Genomic DNA, 20,095 nt, shown 5'->3' on the forward strand with positions numbered 1-20,095 from the left:
GAGCCACAACTACTGAGACCACGTGCCACAGCTACTGAAGCCCGCGCACCTAGAGCCTGTGATCCGCAAGAAGAGAAGCCACTGCAATGAGAAACCCACGCGCCGCAACCAAGAGTAACCCTCGCTCACCGCAACCAGAGAAAGCCCGCGTGCAGCAGCAAAGACCCAATGCAGCCAAAAATAAAAATAAATGAATTTATTAAAAAAAAGAAATAGACTTATAATCAACCCTAAATAAAGAAGAAAAACATAAACTATAAAGTTGTTTTTTTCCTGACACAGACGTTTATATTTATAATTGAAAAATTAATCTGTTCTTAGATTACCCACAGGAATTACAGGGAGCTTAGCTACTTTAAATAATTTTTTAAAAAGTGCTCCAGGGTAATTATAAATAGACAGCACTGGTATTCATCTTTCTAAACTTTTGTCATTTGGATTCTGGATCTTTAATTAATTGACTGATATTATTCAATGATAATCCTATTTCATTTGCTCCTCAGAGAATGAAGATATGAAAGAGATGTAGCCCCAAATCCGTAATTATTTCCACTTATTTTGTTTTTCTGCTTTAACTTCAGGACTCACATATTCTATTATGTAGGAGGCCTCATGCTTTTTTTAATTTTGAGCCATTCAATTTTTTTAACATCTTTATTGGAGTATAATTGCTTTACAATGGTGTGTTAGTTTTTGCTTTATAACAAAGTGATTCAGCTATACATATACATATATCCCCATATCCCCTCCCTCTTGCGTCTCCCTCCCACCCTCACTATCCCACCCCTCTAGGGGGTCACAAAGTACCGAGCTGATCTCCCTGTGCTATGCAGCTGCTTCCCATTAGCTATCTGGTTTACATTTGGGCAGTGCATTGATGTCCATGCCACTCTCTCACTTCGTCCCAGCTTACCCTTCCCCCTCCCCATGTCCTCAAGTCCGTTCTCTATGTCTGTGTCTTTATTCCTGCTCTGCCCCTAGGTTCCTCAGAACCATTTTTTTTTTTTAGATTCCATATATATGTGTTAGCATATGGTATTTGTTTTTCTCTTTCTGACTTACTTCACTCTCTATGACAGACTCTAGGTCCATCCACCTCTCTACAAAAAACTCAGTTTCGTTTCTTTTTATGGCTGAGTACTATTCCATTGTATACATGTGCCACATCTTCTTTATCCATTTATCTGTCGATGGACACTTAGGTTGCTTCAATGTCCTGACTATTGTAAATAGTGCTGCAGTGAACATTGAGTTACGTGTCTCTTTCTGAATTATGGTTTTCTCAAGGTATATGCCCAGTAGTGGGATTGCTGGGTCGTATGGTAGTTCTGTTTTTAGTTTTTTAAGGAACCTCAATACTGGTCTCCATAGTGGCTGTATCAATTTACATTCCCACCAGCAGTGCAAGAGGGTTCCCTTTTCTCCACACCCTCTCCAGCATTTATTGTTTGTAGACTTTCTGATGAGGGACGTTCGGACAGGTGTGAGGTGATACCTCATTGTAGTTTTGATTTGCATTTCCCTAATGATTAATGATGTTGAGCATCCTTTCATGTGTTTGCTGGCAGTCTGTATATCTTCTTTGGAGAAATGTCTATTTAGGTCTTCTGCCCATTTTTGGATTGGGTTGTTTGGTTTTTTGATATTGAGCTGCATGAGCTGCTTGTAAATTTTGGAGATTAATCCTTTGTCAGTTGCTTCATTTGCAAATATTTTCTCCCATTCTGAGGGTTGTCTTTTGGTCTTGTTTATGGTTTCCTTTGCTGTGCAAAAGCTTTTAAGTTACATTAGGTCTCATCTGTTTATTTTTGTTTTTATTTCCATTTCTCCAGGAGGTGGGTCAAAAAGGATCTTGCTGTGATTTATGTCATAGAGTGTTCTGCCTATGTTTTCCTTTAAGAGTTTTATATAGTGTCTGGCCTTACATTTAGGTCTTTAATCCATTTTGAGTTTATTTTTGTGTATGGTGTTAGAGAGTGTTCTAATTTCATTCTTTTACATGTAGCTGTCCAGTTTTCCCAGCACCATTTAATGAAGAGGCTGTCTTTTCTCCATTATATATTCTTGCCTCCTTTATCAAAGATAAGGTGACCATATGTACGTGGGTTTATCTCTGGGCTTTCTATCCTGTTCCATTGATCTATATTCCTGTTTTTGTGCCAGTACCATACTCTCTTGATTACTGTAGCTTTGTAGTATAGTCTGAAGTCTGGGAGCCTGATCCCTCCAGCTCCGTTTTTCTTTCTCAAGGTTGCTTTGGCTATTCAGGGTCTTCTGTGTTTCCATACAAATTGTGAAATTTCCATACAAATTGTGAAAGATGCCAGTGGTAGTTTGATAGGGATTGCATTGAATCTGTAGATTGCTTTGGGTAGTAGAGTCATTTTCTCAATGTTGATTCTTCCAACCCAAGAACATGGTATATCTCTCCATCTTTTTGTATCATCTTTAATTTCTTTCATCAGTGTCTTATAATTTTCTGCATACAGGTCTTTTGTCTCCTTAGGTAGGTTTATTCCTAGGTATTTTATTCTTTTTGTTGCAGTGGTAAATGGGAGTGTTTCCTTAATTTCTCTTTCATATTTTTCATCATTAATGTATAGGCATGCAAGAGATTTCTGTGCATTAATTTTGTATCCTGCTACTTTACCAAATTCATTCATTAGCTCTAGTAGTTTTCTGGTAGCATCTTTAGGATTCTCTGTGTATAGTATCATGGCATCTGCAAACAGTGACAGCTTTACTTCTTCTTTTCCGATTTGGATTCCTTTTATTTCTTTTTCTTCTCTGATTGCTGTGGTTTAAACTTCCAAAACTATGTTGAATAATAGTATTGAGAGTGGACAACCTTGTCTTATTCCTGATCTTAGGGGAAATGGTTTCAGTTTTTCACCATTGAGAACGATGTTGGCTGTCGGTTTGTCATATATGGTCTTTATTATGTTGAGGTAGGTTCCCTCTATGCCTACTTTCTGGAGGGTTTTTGTCATAAATTCGTGTTGAATTTTGTCGAAAGTTTTCTCTGCATCTATTGAGATGACCATATGGTTTTTCTCCTTCAGTTTGTTAATATGGTGTATCACGTTGATTGTTTTGCGTATATTGAAGAATCCTTGCATTCCTGGGATAAACCCCACTTGATTATGGCGTATGATCCTTTTAATGTGCTTTTGGATTCTGTTTGCTAGTATTTTGTTGAGGATTTTTGCATCTGTGTTCATCAGTGATATTGGCCTGCAGTGTTCTTTCTTTGTGAATGAGCCTTTCACTTTTTGTTGGAAGTAGAAAACTGGATTTTAACCTTTCAACTTGCCCCCTTTTATATTTAGATTGGGGAAACTTACTCTGTTTTAGCAATTATTTATTTCTAGAAAGAACATATATGACTTTCCTAGGTTATTTTTCTTAACACTAATTAGATATTAAATAATAATAGCAAATGTAGTAATTGTAGGTAAATCTTGTTACTGGAATTTGATCAATTTGTGAATTTTAAGGAAAATATATGATCATATTTTCCAAAATAACCAACTTTAATATATCTGTTTATTAATTTTTGAGTCAATACAAATTTATTAACCTATTATTATGTTCCTCTTATAAATTATCTTTTTTAAAAATTGAAGTTGTAGTTGATTTATAATATTGTGTTAGCTTCAGGGGTACAGCAAACTGATTCAGTTATACATATATTGATATTTTTAAAGATTATTTTCTAATATAGGTTATTACAAGATATTGAATATAGTTCTCTATTCTATAGAGTGAATCTCTCATAAAGCGTCTTAAATTGCTCCAATGTAAAATAAATACAGAGAAAATTTTGAAAAGCAGTTACTCTCAGTATAAAATATCATGTACTTATTTATGCACTTCTGTTCCCTATGAATGCTTGTGTTCCATATATTTTCAAAGGAACTTTACTAAGCACAGTGTTCACGAATTATGGGGGTTCGTTTCTTTCATCTTAGGGTGAGTATATTGTAGTAGGAATGTACTTATTCAGAATTCCCTCTGTTCTGCATCATAGTTGAAAACCCCGTTCAGCCATATCTAATTCCACAGTGATGATGTAAGTACATTTTTTAGAGTCCAGTTGTGTGTGTTTGCTAGAAATAATATGTGCTGGCCGTGTCACCAGCACCTTTTTAGTTCCATGGTTTGCATGATAACAGGGACATAGGTCATTCACGCAGCTGGGTTTGGTGTCTTCTTTTCCAGGCAAAGAATAGGTAAGACCACAATTAATTCACTATTGCCTTGACCAGAACAAACCCTGCCTGTCTTAGGTTGGAATTCTTTGGGATTGCAGACTCTTGCATTTCTGTGTGGTTTGCAATAGTTGTTGAGCTTCCTGAGTCCGGTCCACAAGTGGAATAGGTAAAAGGAAAATTCTGACAACAGGGTATAGTATTTCCTGTATGGAACAGGAGCTAAGAGACTGTCTACTAACAGGCAGTTAAACTTGACCTATCACCCTGCGAAAAATAGATAGCCCGTGCTCAAGCAATGACACAGCTTAGGTACTTATGAAAGTACATATTCAAATAGTAGTAGTAGTAGTACTATTTTCTTTCTTTCTTTTTTTTTTTTTTTTTGCGGTACGCGGGCCTCTCACTGCTGGGGCCCCTCCCACTGCGGAGCACAGGCTCCGGACGCGCAGGCTCAGCGGCCATGGCTCACGGGCCCAGCCGCTCCGCGGCATGTGGGATCCTCCCGGACCGGGGCACGAACCCACGTCCCCTGCATCGGCAGGCGGACTCTCAACCACCGCGCCACCAGGGAAGCCCGGTAGTAGTACTATGTTAAACTGGGGGCTAAGTTAGCAGGATTGGTTGCAGTCATGCCACGGTCTTTCTCTTCATCGTTTTAGTTTCTCTCATACTTTACCTGGAAATTAAATGATACTTTTCTTGGGTGTAAAACACACACACAGTAACGGGATAGAAAACATGTATAAGACATGGTTCGTGAGTACGTGTTAGAGGAATTGAGTTTGCGTAGACAAAAGGGTAAAAACTAGAGAGAGGTATATCTTCCCTAAAGCATGGCTCAGGAGGGACACAGATTCCTGGCTGATTCTGTATTAATTCTATTTGTTGGTATTTTTATAAATGGCCGACCTAGGCACTTTTCTCTTAACAGCTTAAGGGGAGTGGCAGCAGCAGTGTATCTCCCGGGTGGAACTGTTTGCAGGGAGGTTACGAGTCATGCATTTTAACTTACTATGTGAGCGGCTTGGAGGACAGGTGAGGGCAAAGCTTAGCTGCTGGGGATGATTGCATCTTTGTGGGCCACTTCTTCCAAGCTGAGGTTTGGCTACAAATGTTAATGCTTCGGGTGGTTTTCCTCCTCCTGAAAAGCATTGTAAATTGCATAACCTCAAGGTAGATTTCTAGAATAACAAATGAGCACAGCGGACGCCTCGTTCTCCATTGGGGTGGTTGTTGAAAGCTCAGTTCTGTCTTGAGGCTCTCAGAGGAGCGTGGTTGAGCTATCCAGAAGGAGAGCAAAGAGAAAATTCCCGTACCTCCTTTTTCTGGCTCCTCAAGGTCTATAGTATGTGAGATGGGGATCCAAGGCAGCCGGACGCTGAGCTGAGCAGAGCGGCAGCTGAGACCGTGGTCCCTAAAGAAGATAAAGAATATTTTAAAATTTCTGGATGAAATAACGCGTATACCCTAAAACCAGTTCCCACATGCGCTTGCAGCAGCCCTGAATATCAGAATAACATAAGAGCTAGAAAACAAGATACTGATTTTATTACACCAGAATGAACGCACCTGAGTCACAAACTCTCTATTCTCTTTGAGAAAAACATATAATGTGTCAAAACTCATGTGTTACTTAAGAGAATAACTCTTAGGCAAGAGGGAGGCTCGACTCTCTAGAAATAGAACAGAAGTCATGACTCAACACATTCATGGAATTAAGTAATGAGTGTCAGAAGAAGGAAAAAAATGGCAAGTAGCTGGGTTTGGGGAAAAGGGAATCATGTGGGAGGGGTTGTAAACGGGATGCACACTTTTAAGCAAGTATATCCCAGGGTGACAGTGGCCTCCAGCTGTTTGCCTCTGGGAAGTAACCAAGAGTTGATGCAAACGAATGCAGTTTCCACGGCAGGAGAAATGAATCTGCCCACCAAGACAAAGAAGCAATAGTCTGAAAGAGAATTCTTTTGCATCCCCGCTTTGAATTTGACTTTTGATGGCTAACTTCACCGCTTATTTCCAAATCCCTCTGAACATTTGCCTGGCATGGGGTTTGTAGGGTGAGTTCCTCTGGTAGAAGCATGCATAGAAGACTGAAGCACATACACAGAAAGCACGCTGCACCTGACTGATGCGCACCCGTCACGTGCTCAGCACAGTGAGATGTAGCTTCAGGTGAAGATGGATGTGACACCGTCCCCGCCTTCTGACAGGGCAGCCACAAATAAGCTCGGGACAAAAGCTGCCAGTACTAGGGCCTGATATTTGACAACGTGCTAACATCCTCTTGCTTCCTTTTCTTTCACCCACTGAATGAAAGAATAGCAGCAGATCACACCCAAGATCCTTTTCCAGCTCTGAGATTCTGTGATCATCCGGGGCCACACAGGTGCTAGAACTAGAAGGAAGCCGTGGCCTTGGGTTGGAACTCAAAGCTGTGTAGCATCTGGGTAGAGAGAGGGAAGCGAGGAGCTCATTCTGTGGGTAAGAATACGAGCAGAGAGCTAAGAACTGTTGATGTGTGAGATCCTCAGACAGCCTCAGTTCAACAGAGAACGTTCAGCGAGAGGTAAAAAGCCGTCAAGACTGACACACGCATGTTTTCCAGATCTCACGTGGCCTCAGATGACACGTCAACGGGTTAATCCTTGATATGTAGGAATAGGCAGGAAGCGATGCAGCGCAGAGAGCAATTAAAGCTCCCAGCCCTGCAGGATTCAGAAATCAGGATGATGTAGAAATGTGGTTTCCTATGTAGTGTTCAGATTGTCTATGAGTTTTAAAAGGAGACACGCTATCTACCACTGATTAGGAGAGAAATATATGGGGAAAAGGATGAGGGGGGACGCCTTATACAGACAGAGACAAGAAATTTAGAAATAGATGAAGAAGGTAGAGGTGCACTTTTGGAAGAGGAGAGGGTACCAGTAGAATCACAATATTTAATGTGTCGTGTATCGGCTGAACCCGTACAGGTTCGGAAAGACGTTACACCAAAAGCAACCACGAGAACAAGCAGGGGATATTTGTACCCTGCAAACCACAGGAACATGACAGGAAGACAGGGAGTTTGGTCGGATGGAGCAAACAGAATAACAAAGACAAAACATGCGTTAGTCTCAGGGGCTTGGGTTTTGGTCCAGCTGGCTCTGCCCTGGGGGGGCAGGGGGTGGGATCCAGATAGGATTAAGGTGGAAAATGCAGTTTCTCTAACCTTGCATACTTAGCCACATTTTAGCCACTGAAACATACCTGTTGCATCTCTGATCTGCATATGAGGGATATTTGGATAATCCTTCCTTTGCATGGTGCACACAGTTCTCACCAGACAGGAAGAACTGAGTTTTGATATCACGAAGACACCTGCCAAAGTGACTCCTAAAGGCTGAGATGGCTGTTTCCTCCTTACTCAGCGTCAGGGTGTCTCCACCTCGGCACTACTGACTTTCCGGGTCGGATGCCAGTTTCCTTGGGGGGCTGTCCTGGGCACTGTAAGATGTTCAGCAGCATCCCTGGCCTCCACTCCCTAGAAGCCAGCGACCACCTTCCCGTTCAGACAGTGGAAACTGTCTCTAGACATTGTCAAAGTCCCCTGGGGAGGGGTGCCCAGTTACTGCTGGGTTCCCCCTTAGCTGCTAAGCACAGCCAGACACCTTACATTTGTATGAATGAAAGAATGAATAACCTGTTTTCCCTCCTAATGGTGACAATAAGCTTTAAATGCCAGGCTCCCTTCACCCCCACCCCCCCGTCTGTCCCCCATGACTTTATAAACACAGAGATAATTCGGGAAGAGTCTAGGCGTTACATTTTCTACTAGGTGGCCTTGTTTATGCAAGCAAAGCCCTACCCCTTCCATCAATATTTTGGGACATAAAATTGCAGAAGAAATAGGGTGTTGACAAGTTGCCGTTCATTTCCCTTGTTTATAAACACCACTTTGATAAACAGTGTTAAGTCTCTGAAAGACTTGCTTTCCCCATCCTGTAAGGTTCTTCCAAGAAGCTTCGTTTCAGAGTGGGTTCGGGGACTGTTTCGGGGGGACAGCCTTCCCTCCGAGCCTCTCAGGCGGTTTCTCACACCCATGACGCACCAGCCCAGGAATGCTTTCAGGAGCCAAGCAGAGGCCTGTGCCTCTTCTCTTTCTGGCACCAAGACGCGCGAAACCCGAGCGGGCGCGCCCAGATGGCTTTCCGGGCTGTGGGAAAGCTTCCGTGAATGGGCTCATTCAAGGGCATCCATGAAAACGAGGGCACTTTGCAACCGGCAGGGCGTTCAAAGGATCCCACGGGGCGTTCTTGGCCAGGAAAAGGAGGAAGAGGTCTGAAAGCCCGAGGATCCCCCTGCTCGCAGGGAGGCCTGGAAAGCTGCACGCTCTCCTCTGCCTTGAAAGTAAAGCGGTTCAGGATCCTTCAAACGCCGGACAGCACAGCACAGCACATCACTTCGCCAAACGTGATCCTTGAAGCCCAGGCGCCTCTGCTCCCGGGCGCGGCCTTCTGTGTCTGCGCATCCCTGAAAGATGCGCTGCTATTCGCGCATTTACGCACGTGCTCCGTAAACCACGCCCCCCCCCCATCAGTAGGGATCGGAGGTGCAACGATGATGCGCTGTCTGCTCTGTGCCGGGCGGGGGCTTGGGGGGAGTGGCTGTGAAAATGCTTCCAGAGCTAGGGTCCTCTGCATAGAGGAGCGAATGAATGGGATTAAAGGGGTTTTGATTTACATCTTGAACGTGGAATTCCTTTCTCTTTCAGAGATGATGAGCTGTGTGGTCCTCAGTCCTCCCCTTTAAAGAGGAAGATGGGGGATGCTACCGAAGCCCTTCGTCCTCCGTGCCACTGAGGTTCGTTAGCGTTCGTAAAAGGCTGTAGGGTTGGGTGCCCTCCCCACTTCTCCCCGCCCTGAAGCTGGATGGAAACATCTGGCACCCCAAATCCTGCTCGCGGGCCTTGCTTCTGTCGCCCCTTTGATCCCTGGACCCTTCATGGGCTTAAATGTCATTCGCACATTTCTGATTACGGCGGGGGACTCCCACCCTCCCCAGCATCCCGTCACCCCTGCCTCCTCCTGGACTCTCTTAAATCTCATCAGGCATCTTGCTCTGCGGCCTAGGAGGGCCCCTTCGGATGCGCGCGTGCCGGTCTCGGTGAACGCCTTCTCACGCGCACGTGCCTATTAGTGTTTGCTCCTCTTGGTGGAGACGGTTGGAAACCTTCCATGCTCACCAGACCATTCGTCTCCTCCCAACAGGAGAAGATCCCCAGAGTAGGCAGACCCCCCCGTTGTGAAGTCTGGACACCAACAGGGTTTCCAGGGGCAATGGGCTGCCACAGTTTTGAGGACAGAGGACCACGGGAGGCCCTTGGCCTTGGGGCAGATGTGTTCAGGGGCTTGAGGTTGGTAGCTCCACCCAATGCAACTGCACCACTATTGGAGTACTCCAGATTGCCTCTGGGAAAGACTGCCACTTCCTGTAGTCCCTTGAGACTTGTATTTGTGGGGAATCCCACATAAGAATTCTGTGCGCAGCAGAGAAAGGTAAGAAGAGGCATTACTCGTAAGGCACGTACAAGAGCACCATGGATGTGATGCAGTTTGACAGCCCAGGGTTCCGTTTTCATAATTCTGTGTCTGTTGCATGTGGTACATATCCCAAACCTACGGCAGAGGGAGGCTGCAGCCCTACGTGCAGACCCCTCTCCTAGGTAAGCTAGGCTTCCTTCACAACTGTAAAGCAAAGAAACGCTAAGACAAATGCGAAGGATTTGAATTCTGGGAAGCATCCTGCTTTTTCTTACAATTGTATTATTCGCATATGAGATAAAGTAAGTTAGTTGCAGGGTTTTTTTTTTCTTTTTTAAGAGCAGGGTGGTGTAAAAATCAATAAACAACTGCTGGATCAATAACTTTCTGAAGGAGACCAGCTGACAGATCGGTATCTGCACGAGATCTCTTCTTAAATGTCGAGTGACCAGTTAATTTTCCTGAGCTTGTTGTTAATTTCAAGCTTCAGGAAAGCCCCCCTTTGGAGCATCTTTGTGTGCACCTGTGCACTGTAAGAGCTTTGCCCGAAATGCACGAAGCCCAGATCTCCCTGGGCTTTCCTAGCAGCCTGGGTTCTATTGAAGTTTGGCCACGGCAAGCTGGTTTTTCTGGAAAGCCTTGAGTGGTTAAGTGAAGAGAGTCTGCTCTGCTAACAGGTGCCGAGAAAAAGATTAGATACAAAAAGGTCACTGGTGACCAAGAGGGGCGAACGCTTGCTTAATTTTTAATAGACACCATGCCTCCAAATCGTAGCTGCTTTCCACCACTGCGTAATTCCTGAGACATGGATTGAATAAACGGATGATTTCAGCAGACCGAACAATGGCACCAAAAAGAATACTCCTTTTGTTATTGGTGAGCATGGCTTCAAGATTATAGAATGATGGGGTCTCAAAAGGATAGAAAGAAAAACTATGACCGAATTATTTTTAGATTAGACCCAATTTCTAGGTATTTAGTGAGATGCCAAAATAATTTTTTAGATGTTTCTGCTCAGGCACCATTTCTGCTTTCCATAGGCATTTCTTTGGAAGCCGGAAGCTAAAAGAAATCTTACCGAATAACTGATGCATCCAGAAGGAGCCTGGGGGCCGGCGGGTGGGGGGGTGGGTGGGAGGACTGGAAAGGAAATATTCTAACCTTTATGTTCAGTTACACACCATTACATCCACCATTATCTTAAAAGGCTAATCAGCCATGTTTAAAAATTAAAATTGTTAAAAGTAAAATAGGTTGATAAATACAGAGGGAATGCAGAGTTGGCCACATCGCATACGGCTTAAGGATGAAGCAGGCTGCTAAGGGGGTCCCGAAATTAGGGCTGGTGGGTGTAAGTAAAATGATGACATACGTTGCCACGTGCACCACCCGGTACAGAGGTGTGTGGGTCTCTTCCAAAAAGTGAATGTTACTGAAAAGGAAGCAGCAACAGCGACAAGAAAATGACGGGGAACCAGTGGCGTTAAAAAGCCTCAGGAGGGGTGACAACCTGCAATATATAAGCCTTTTCTATTGGATTAATCTGTATGACATTCCCCAGCCCTGTCTCAGAATCCGTGGAGCAGGTGCATCTGAGTTCACGCCTGGTGGACAAGGGCACAGGTGCATGGGGGATGCTCCCAATGGATGGAGATGCAGGTACGCAAGCAGAGTAGGAAGAGAGGGGATGCCCTGTCTGTGGAACTCCAAGTGGGTCCCCGTGGCTCAGTACCACCTCTCACACGTGGGAGGCCCAGGCTGACAGCCACTCTGTAATTCTTATGAGACAGTGCGTTCAGGCCATGACCTTGCCCTCGGTTCAGTTGCCCCAGCCTAACATGGAAATCGCCGTCCCATCCAAGGGAGGTATTTCTCGGGCCCTGCAGCAGTAGCAAGACGTGAGAATACAGGCTTTACTGAAAAGCACGGCAGCGAAACAAAATTAACACTCAGGGCACACGTTGTGTGCCCTTGAGTTTTGGGTGGTCCTGTCTTAAGGAGCCTGCCATGCAGACCTAGAAACAGTGCCGTTTAGAGAAATGTTTATACCAGGGGTGAGATTCTGATCTCTGCTGATTGGGTATTATTATTGAATGGCTGCTAACAGTAGGAGAGATTCAGCGCCCTTAAATGGTTACCAGGGAATGGGTCTTATCCATCACAACATGAATCAGCCCGTTGACAGGCACGTACTGTGTACCTTTCAGCTGCGGAAGGCTTTGCAGAGGGTGGGGTGTACAAGGAAGCAGAACCCAGGGACCCTGCCACGCAGGAACCTGCAAGGAGCACACGAGGATGAGATGAACACACACTAAAAGGCTCAAGGACGATGCAGGTAAAAGTTCAAATCCTGTGTTGGGTGTTGCATACAAAAGCCCTGAGCTCATTACTTTAACAGCGTTTATGAAGATTTGGATGGGTGACTGACCTCTTATGCTTTGAAGGGGGACAGCTTTCGTTTCAGGATGGGACTTCTGGTTTTCTGAAGGATGGGGGAGCCTTGAGATTTCATAAGGTGAGGCAGAATATATAGGGGAGTTGATGCAGGGATTAAAAGTGGAGTGGTGGGGCTGGAGGTGACGAAGCACGGGGCATCTTTGGGGAAGTGACAGTGACTTGGTTAGACAGAAGCCAGAGATGGGTGTGCCCCAGGGCCAGAGAACCAGGAACATTGTTGCTGTAACTCCCAGTGCAGGAGAAGACGGACGTCCCGGCTCACGCAGTTGGGAAGAGAGCAAAGTCAACCTTCCTCTGCCTTTGGTTCCACGCAGACTCTCCAGGGATTGGGTGACACCCACCCACACTAGAGTCAGGGCGTCTGCTGTACCTCATCCACTGATTCCCATGCTAACCTCTTCCAGAAACACCTGCCCAGACACAGCCAGAGTTAATGTCTAACCAGCTGTCTGGGCACCTGTGGCCCCGTCAGGCTGACACGTCAGATTCACCGTCTGAGCATCCAGTCCCCATCGGGGTGGTTTGGACTGTGTCATCTGAGCTGAGCTGGGCTGCACTTCCCGACACACCCTTCTGTGTAGGTTTTCAGACCTCCTTCACTTTCTCCTTCTCCAGCTTTAAGGCTTTCCTATATACATCGGTGCCTTTTATTCCTCCAGCACTTGTCTAGGCTTTAAACTACGTGGTATTTTTAGTACCACCATCACCTCTTTCTTACTTTCTCCTTTACAGATGAGCAGACTCATATAGGGGCACAGATAGTAACGGATAAACAGAATTTGGTCTTCTCACACGGACCTCTTCCTATTACACGACGCTCATTATATCATAGGGGTTCCTGTGAGCCCTGAAATTACATGTCTGCATTTACATTTCTTTTTTTTTCATTGAAGTATAGTTGATTTACAATGTTGTGTTAATTACTGCTGTAAAGCAAAGTGACTCAGTTATATATATTCTTTTTCATATTCTTTTCCATTAGGGTTTATCACAGGATAATGAATATAGTTCCCTGTGCTCTACAGTAGGACCTTGTTGCTTATCCATTGTATATGGAATAGTTTGCATCTACTAACCCCAAACTCCCAGTCCTTCCCTCCCCTACCCCACAACCCCCTTGGCAACCAGAAGTCTGTTCTCTATGTCTGTGATTCTGTTTCTGTTTCATAGATATGTTCATTTGTGTCCTATTTTGGCTTCCACATATAAGTGATATCCTATGGCATTTGTCTTTCTCTTTCTGACTTGCTTCACTTAGTATGATCATCTCTAGGTCCATCCATGTTGTTGCAAATGGCAATATTTCATTTTTTATGGCTGAGTAATATTCCATTGTATGTATGTACCACAGCTTCTTTATCCATTCACCTGTTGATGGACATTTAGGTTGCTTCCATGTTTCGGCTATTGTGAATAGTGCTGCTGTGAATATAGGGGCGCATGGATCTTTCTGAATCATGGTTTTCTCCAGATATATGCCCAGGAGTGGGATTGCTGGATCATATGGTAGCTCTATTTTTACTTTTTTTAAGGAACCTCCATGCTGTTCTCCATAGTGGCTGCACCAACTTACATTCCCACCAACAGTGCAAGAGGGCTCCCTTTTCTCCACACCCTCTCCAGCATTTGTTATTTGTAGACTTTTTAACGATGGCCATTCTGACCAGTGTGAGGTGCTACCTCGTTGTAGTTTTGATTTGCATTTCTCTAATAATTAGCGATGTTGAGCATCTTTCATGTGCTTCTTGGCCATCTGTATCTCTTCTTTGGAGAAATGTCTATTTAGGTCTTCTGCCCATATTTTGATTGGGTTGTTTGTGGGGGTGTTTTGTTGTTGTTGTTATGTCTGCATGTAGAGCACAGTGCTAAGACATAGTATACCTGGAATAAACAACCGCTATAGAAACAATTATCAGTTCAGATCAAAATGCTGTTAACGTTCAGTAAAGCAGCAGTTCTGTACAAAGGAGTAAAGAATTTTGTGGGTGATGAACTTTCATGGAGTCTCTGTTCGTACAGATTTCAGTTCAGACTGGCCACATGTGTTACCTAGAAGCCAAACATATGTGTCTTTTCTAGAAATGATGTCTTGCTTAAACCCTTTCATGATTGTCTGTGCACACTCTCTCAGGGGGTTAAAGTGTTGGGTGAGGGAAGATGTTTCGGCAACAGACATCTGTGAATGTTTGAAAATCAGAGCCCCCGAAATAGAGGGAACTTTCTCGGCAAGCACTCTGAGGAATGCGTAGCTGTGCTTTAAAGCGCACAGGGGACGCAGACGGCTCCTGCGTGATTAGAAATCGTCCTCCCGTTACCCGTCACCCTGTTTAGAAAGTTATTAGGTGCTCACTTCGGCAGTGCATATGCTAAAATTGGAAGGATACAGAGGAGATTAGCATGGCCCCTGCGCAAGGATGACACACAAATTCGTGAAGCGTTCCGTATTTTTTAAATAAAGATTCTGAATGCAAAAAAATAAATAAATGCTTAGAGGCAAAAAAAAAAAAAAAAAGGGGGAAAGTTATTAGGCTGATACCTTAATAAGAATTGTGTAAATAGTATTAGGAGAATGACAGATGGTTTCCTCCAGAAGATTAACTTCTCTGCAGCTAAACCACTTTACTAGTAATTATTTGAGAAATTATCTCTGGAGCAGAACAAAAGTGAAACTCTTTAAGTTACAAAATGTGTTTTATAGACTCTAGAGAAAAAGCACGTTCACATATTTGGGGATTTCTTTTGTAATCCTTCAATGACATGGGCCCTACTGTACAAACGCTCAAAATAATACTTTATTTTATTTTTTTATTTTTATTTTTTTTTGCTGTACGCGGGCCTCTCACTGTTGTGGCCTCTCCCGTTGCGGAGCATAGGCTCCAGATGCGCAGGCTCAGCGGCCATGGCTCACGGGCCCAGCCGCTCCGCAGCACGTGGGATCTTCCCGGACTGGGGCACAAACCCGTGTTCCCTGCATCGGCAGGTGGACTCTCAACCACTGCGCCACCAGGGAAGCCCTCAAAATAATATTTGACCTGGGTGTAATATTCATCCCGCTCCTTGCAGGTTCTGTAGAATATCCTTTGATGCCCATTTTGAATTAAATATGTATAAATGTAAGGCAGTGTTCTGCAAACTTCTTCTTAAAGTAAATATTTTAGTATTTTAAAATCCTAAATATTTTAAAAGTAAATATTTTAGACATTCAACTTGGTGAACCAAGATGCAAAGTTGAGGCAATTAACACAGGCATATATACAACCATTTAAAATGTAACCATTTGGGGCTTCCCTGGTGGCGCAGTGGTTGAGAGTCCGCCTGCCGATGCAGGGGACGCGGGTTCGTGCCCCGGTCCGGGAGGATCCCACATGCCGCGGAGCGGCTGGGCCCGTGAGCCATGGCCGCTGAGCCTGCGCGTCCGGAGCCTGTGCTCCACAATGGGAGAGGCCACGACAGTGTGAGACCCACATACTGCAAAAAAAAAAAAAAAAAAAAAAGTAACCATTTGGAAATGTTCAGACCATTCTTAACTCACCAACCCTTAAAACACACAGATACAAGCAGCTGGCCAGATTTGGCACACTGGTTGTAGTTTGCTAAGACCTATTTTTAAAGTATCAAAAATGGTCTAAAATATGTCATTAGTAGTGATTTTAATTGTAATGATAGCATCCATAATCACAGTCACTGAAAGCCACGTGTTAAAGCTTATGGAATCATTTCACTTGCGTTACCTTGTGTGATTCAGCCGCCTCCCCGCCTCCCAACTATCATTCTAAGTGCTTTTCCATTGGGAGCTTTGGGGTGGGAACCGATTTGATTAAACTCAATGAGGACAGAATCATCTTTTGTCTGAGATGTTCATAAAAGGCACATGATTTGTGGGATCAGCTGGCACGGGCATGATGTCCAAGCAGCCCCGTGCACTGTCTTCTTGACATTGCCCTCGACAAGACAGGATTTAGAGAAAAACAACAAGCAATATACAATACCACGTAATCCTCAGAAGGAGTTTCAAGGATAAAAGATGTGTGGCCAGGTTTCCAGTGTGAACGCTAGACTTTCCCTGATTGGCATTGATGATCCTCTACCGAGTAGCAGGTTTTAAAGATTGCTGAACAGGTACATCTTATATCACAGACACTCCTGTGCATTTTTTGGAAGCCCCAAGCAAAGCACGCCCAAACTTTTCTTGCAGAAATCATCCTCATGTGTCAGACAGTCGACATCGTCAAATTAAGTATTGAGTATCAAAGAAAAGAAAAAGTAGGTCAGGAAACAGTTGCCCTGCAGAACCTCAAAATTGATGTTATAGAGAAAAATAATGGGCGAGATGTCCAGTGTCATCTCATCAAAGTGCCAGGAGACGGGAGATCAGTAAAGGTCATGGCAGAAGACGCATCACTGGTTTCTGGACGTTGAAGGTGGAGCAAGTTTTAACCCCAAGGTCGGAAGATCCGGATCTCCGGCCTCTTCACCCACCAGCGATCTTCGTATGGTTGTTAACCTGTTTTCCCCTCTACTCCACACCCAGGAGTTTGAAATTGGACCGGAAGAGCTCTAAGATTCTGGCCAGGTGTAACCATCGCTATGATGCCTATCTTTTCTCCAACTCCTGCTTTTAGAAATTAGCACACAAATGACTCGATTCCCATTACCTGGTCTGTACTTCTTGAAATAGCAGCACTGTAACTATTCCATAGAAAATATCTTGAAAAGACATGATCATTATGGGATGTGATGAAGGTGCTAACTATTGTTACAATGGCGACCATATTACAGTACAGAAATATATCAAAAGAACATGTTGTACACCTTAAGTGTTCACAGTGTTACAGGGCAATATATTTCAGTAAGGAAAACGCTCTTGGAAAATATCTTAGCGAGGGCCTGCTTCTTTGTGTGTGACCCGTACAAACTTGACCAACATAAACCATGAGGATGCTGGAATGACCAATGGAAATCACTTCTTCAGGCGATATCATTTCTTCTTTTGCTCACCTATGCTATCTTTGTACAATGAGAGTGCGCTGATCAGTTTTAAAGGGAGTTAAAATATTTCAAATTGCGGTAAAATACACCTAACATACAAGTTAACCATTGTAACTGTTTTGAAGTGTACGGTTCGGTGGCATTAAGTACATTCCCACTGTTGTGCAAGCATCCCCACCATCCATCTCCAGAACTCTCATCTCACTCAACTGAAACTCGGGCCCCATGAAACACTACCTCCCCATTCTCCCTCCCAGGCCCCGGCACCCACCGTTCTACTTTCTGCCTCTATGATTTTGACTATTTTTGGCACCTCGTATAAATGGAATCATACCACTGTGTCCTTTTGTGACTGTCTTATTACTCAAGGTTAGCCAAGGGAATTTTGTAAAGCTTGTTTCACAAGGCATAGAATTATAGACTACAATAACCCCAATTTAGAAACCTTTAGAACAAGGTTGGGGAGAATTTATTTTTCTAAAATCCAGTGATGGGTTCCTAGTTGTGCAAAGATGAACAACGTAATTAAGATGCACACATTCCTCCTTCAAATGGTGTCTACTTCCTGTAAAAAAAAAAAAAAAAAAGGTGGGGATGGATGTCACAGTGTAGTCTGGGGATTTGATGAGGAATTCAGTACTGAGAGGGAATGCTTTCCAATTAAAAAAACTAGGGCACAGGGTAATAACAAATACAAACGATTTAAAAGTACTTTGGAAACATACCCTGATCTATCTGTGTAATGTGATCATGGTGAGCTTGGTGTTTCTGGAGCAGTTGCTTCCAGTAATAGCCACATGCGCTCAGTCCAGAGCAACGGCATAACGTGCTCTTAATGTCGGCATCTTCTTAAACGGTCGTCCCATTTTTGTCCTCATGTCATAGGAAAAGCCTTACTAGGCATGCTATGTAGGAAAGATATGAAACAGCTAGAGTTTAACGGCATCGTGAAGGGATAGTCTTTCCTGAACTTAAGACACAGAAAGAACCAATTATTTTAATTGGTTAATTTGAATATGCAGATGATTCATAGTTCTAAAAATAAAATCTACCATCAACAAAGAGAAAAGCCAAGAATCTGTGAAGACTGTTCACCCCAAATGTTTATGATGACTGTCAAGGATATATTATAATACACTCATATATATAAGAATATACGTATATTACATGTCTGTGACACACAATTGACTTGAAGACCAAAGCAGGGAATAGAGGCTAGGGACATCCCATCATCCTAAAAACATCCCGCTAAAAATCCATAATAATCTGGTGAAACTTGCATTCTAATGCTGACGACAGTCTTCACATACCTAAAGCTTAAAATGACAGTAAATTAATATACGTGTTTGTAAGAGTTTATAAAAGTACACGCACGCACAGATAACGACAGATCAAAAAGAAGAGGGAAAAAACCTCCACAGAAAACAGGAAATGCATAGCACTCAGAAGACAAAAACCTGAATGGCAGGAACATTCCATGTGCATTACTATGGACAGGGAAACTCAAGTTAAAACATGAATAAGACTCCCTCAAGTTGGGCAGAAATTTAAGTCAGATAGTCTCAAGCACCGAGGAAATCGTGAAGCAGAAATGGATCTCCATACTGTTACAGGGCGTGTGGACTGACCAAACCACTTTGGGAAGACTTCTCGAAGCATCAGTTGAGTTGAAGATGCACTCAGCTCTCCAGCCAGCTGTCTACTCCACAGAAGCTCAGGTCATGTGCACAGAGTATGGACAAGAATGTTCACAGTAACTTGCTCGTCATAATGAAAAATTAGAAACTACCCATGATGGAATAATTATAAGTAAAATAAATAAACTGTAGTTATAGGTATCAGTTTAATGAGTCTCAAGTTGAATGATGAATAAAAGAAGTGACCTTCAGCATGATACCATTTGCTTACGTTTTAAAAATGAATAGATAGGTGGTAGATAGATAGATGATGGATAGATGTAGGTAGGTATGTTGAGACATATAGATGAGAGATGAGATAGATGATTGAGATAGATGATAGATAGATGACAGGTAGATGGATAGATATAGGGAAGGAGAGAAACAGGAAGAAAGAAAAGAGAAGGAAGGAAGGAAGGTGGTTGGATAGACATGTACATGATGGATGGATAGATGTAGGTAGGTAGGTAGATCAGATAGATAGAACTAGACGATAGGGGCTTCCCTGGTGGCGCAGTGGTTGAGAGTCCGCCTGCCGGTGCAGGGGATGCGGGTTTGTGCCCCGGTCCGGGAGGATCCCACATGCCGCGGGGCGGCTGGGCCCGTGAGCCATAGCAGCTGAGCCTTTGCGTCCGGAGCCTGTGCTCTGCAACGAGAGAGGCCATGGCAGTGAGAGGCCCGCGTAGCGCAAAAAAAAAAAGAACTAGATGATAGATGAGATAGATGATTGAGATAGATGATAGATAGATGGGTAGATATATGGAAGGGAGGAAGGAAGGAAAGAAGGAAGGAGAGATGGATGGATGGATAGATAGATATAAATAGATGATAGATTAGATAGATGGTAGGTGGATAGATACATGGAAGGAAAGAAAGAAACAAAAATGAATAGATAAATACTGATAGAAAGGTAGACACATATGTATTAGAATGATAAGACAATTCAGGGATCCAGGACACTGTGAAAACCAAATTGAGTTTGCTGGGAAGAGAAGAAGGGAAATGAAATTGAGGGCAGGTACACAGGGGACTTCAAAATACAATACTTCTCTAATGTGCTATTATGTTTTAAAAACCAACATAAAGAAGGCATGAGGGACTTCCTGGTGGCACAGTGTTTAAGACTCCGTGCTCCCAATGCAGGGGGCCTGGGTTCGATCCCTGGTTAGGGAACTAGATCCCATATGCATGCCACAACTAAGAGTTCGCATGTCACAACTAAGGAGCCCGCCAGCTG

General features: G+C 43.6%; 1 long non-coding RNA gene and 1 other non-coding gene across 2 annotated transcripts in view; both read left to right on the forward strand.

Moving 5' to 3' along the window:
- LOC117310137 (uncharacterized) overlaps positions 1–20,095 on the forward strand; it is a 241,051-nt gene that overhangs the window by 112,321 nt on the left and 108,635 nt on the right. The window contains exons 2-3 of the long non-coding RNA XR_004524382.2: positions 8,968–9,056; positions 11,944–12,071. This is a non-coding gene — a long non-coding RNA (uncharacterized lncRNA). The remainder of the gene's footprint in view (positions 1–8,967; positions 9,057–11,943; positions 12,072–20,095) is intronic.
- Positions 14,538–14,642, forward strand: LOC117310509 (U6 spliceosomal RNA). Its single transcript, XR_004524653.1, has one exon. It is a non-coding gene; the product is annotated as a U6 spliceosomal RNA (small nuclear RNA).

Source organism: Tursiops truncatus, chromosome X (assembly GCF_011762595.2).
Source record: "Tursiops truncatus isolate mTurTru1 chromosome X, mTurTru1.mat.Y, whole genome shotgun sequence".
In the NCBI taxonomy this organism is placed as follows: domain Eukaryota; kingdom Metazoa; phylum Chordata; class Mammalia; order Artiodactyla; family Delphinidae; genus Tursiops; species Tursiops truncatus.